At 36.2% G+C, this 2123-nt stretch overlaps 1 long non-coding RNA gene across 1 annotated transcript; it reads right to left on the bottom strand.

The window, feature by feature from the left end:
• Positions 1-1609: 1609 nt before the first annotated feature.
• On the bottom strand, positions 1610-2116 carry LOC109590470 (uncharacterized). The gene is made up of 2 exons (XR_002189332.1): positions 1772-2116; positions 1610-1718 (listed from the first exon to the last, which is right to left on the bottom strand). It is a non-coding gene; the product is annotated as an uncharacterized LOC109590470 (long non-coding RNA).
• Between the last annotated feature and the right edge of the window lie 7 nt (positions 2117-2123).

The raw sequence follows: 2123 nt of genomic DNA on the forward strand, positions 1-2123 counted from the left end.
TTTATCTGCCCCTTTTTGAGAGAAATAATATTGAGAATCATGGAAACAAGACTGACTTGCTGAAATGGAGGAAGATCAGCTAGAGAAAAGTTACTAAAGACTGAGGGAGAGATAAAAATAAAGGAGAGGGAAATAGAAAAAAATGATGACAACAAAGAGAGAGACAGTGACATGAGTGTGTATCAGTAAGAGAAGGAATGTACAGTATATACTGGAGAAGGAGAGAGAGAGAGATTGATGAGAGATCAAGAGATGCTCATGTGTTAGATTTATGATAATATAATGTGTCACTGGTCCACCTTTTATCATGTAAAGTAGTGTATTCTGATTGGTTGCTTATTGGTGAAGATGAACTGACTTGGTATAACAATTGTTGTATCAAGAGATTATTAACAAGTTCACATGAAGATTGATTAGTACCACCTCCAGTCTACTCTGTCTTGTATGAGGTGATAGTTAGGATAAGTATTAATACAAGTCTTTTTGTGTCGCTTGTCTAGCCTGAGTCTCCTTATCTTCTTATTATCCATTAGTGACTGGAGGATGAGTAGTATTGACTCAGTAGACAATGAAGTATACCTTAGATCCAGTTTAACTAGTGATGAATTATTGAGGAGGAGGTAAGAAAGAGCCTGTCCACTAGTAGAAGTGATGAGAGGATTATAAGAAAGATCTAATGAGGTAAGTGTAGAGTTGTGTTTAAGTGCTTGACAGATATTAGTAACTCCTTGGTCACTAATGGAGTGGTCACTGATGTCTAGTTCTTGTATTGTTTTATTATTAGTTAGTAGAATACACAAGTACTGGATACAATCATTAGTTAATGGAGTGTACCATATCACAAGTCTCCTCTGGTTTAATGTATGCAGTTTAGTTGATGATAGTAGAGATACTGTGCTATTAGTAGATGAGTAGTTGAGGTGAATCCTCTCATGATTATTTTTAATATTACTAATCACTGCATTACACTGAACTGGAGATGGAGACTCAAGGGTTACACTGTCACTGTACCAGTTCACTCTCCCAGTGACTCCTAATATAAACCAAAGGATTATACTTATACACATGTATGTACATAATAATACACATATTCACATCATGTGTATATACAAACACACGCAACTTGCATAAACAAATACAGACACAGCTAGTAGTTGTCACTGACTGACTGTATTATGTGAATGTGTGTGTTTGTTATAATGCATTAAGTAGGTACAGAGTAAAATTTGAAATAAAATTAGTGAATTAATTTTATACACAATCCTTAAGTATGCATGTATACACATGACATTATTATGTTCATTAATAATTATACTGACTGTCACAATAATCACAAATATTACCTTTATCATGTTGTTCCTTGTCTTGTCTCAGTGCAGATATCATAATAGGATCATCATTAATAGTCTCCAAGAAAAGAGAAGCTTTCTCATCATTACTAGATGAATCATTCCTTATCTTCTGTAGAATAGGAAGGGACACTTCTTCCACTGACAGTATAAACTCTAACAATTGAAGTGACTCCAACATTGAGTAAACAAAACTACTAGGAATGACTCCCTCGTCACCAGACACCAAGGATCTTCCTTTCCACCAATAACTACTCTCCTTCTCATATATCTCCAGCTGCTCTCCCTCACTGAATGATATTTGACTATTTGTTGTTGCATGATAGTCATAATGAGCAATAAAAACATTTTCTGCTGTTGGTTTATTCCCTATATACCAGTGATACAATATATCAATCAGTTAATGAAATAATGATACATACTTCTTATTATATTCCTATACTTTTCATTCTCTTCTCTTTTATTTAGTATATGTACAGTATAGTGCAAAAAAAAGGCTAAGTAGCGCACCGAACTTGCTCGGTGCTACCGCAGAACGTCGGAGGTAGCGAGGCTATGCATGAACCAGCAGCTTGGAAACTACGGTGCCGCTTCGCTCCCCTCCGCATACGCCCGTCCAGCGAAAGTACACTCGTGATACTGTACCGTCATTCGTGGCAGCTACGCAAGTATACCCCGGTACTGTACTCTACTGTTTTGTCGTGTCACTGTTGACTATATCTGTGCTACAAATTACCTGCAGTCTTATTAAAATGGTCTACTCTACTTATAAAC

Source organism: Amphimedon queenslandica, unplaced genomic scaffold (genome assembly GCF_000090795.2).
Source record: "Amphimedon queenslandica unplaced genomic scaffold, v1.1 AMPQUscaffold_9972, whole genome shotgun sequence".
Lineage (NCBI taxonomy): Eukaryota > Metazoa > Porifera > Demospongiae > Haplosclerida > Niphatidae > Amphimedon > Amphimedon queenslandica.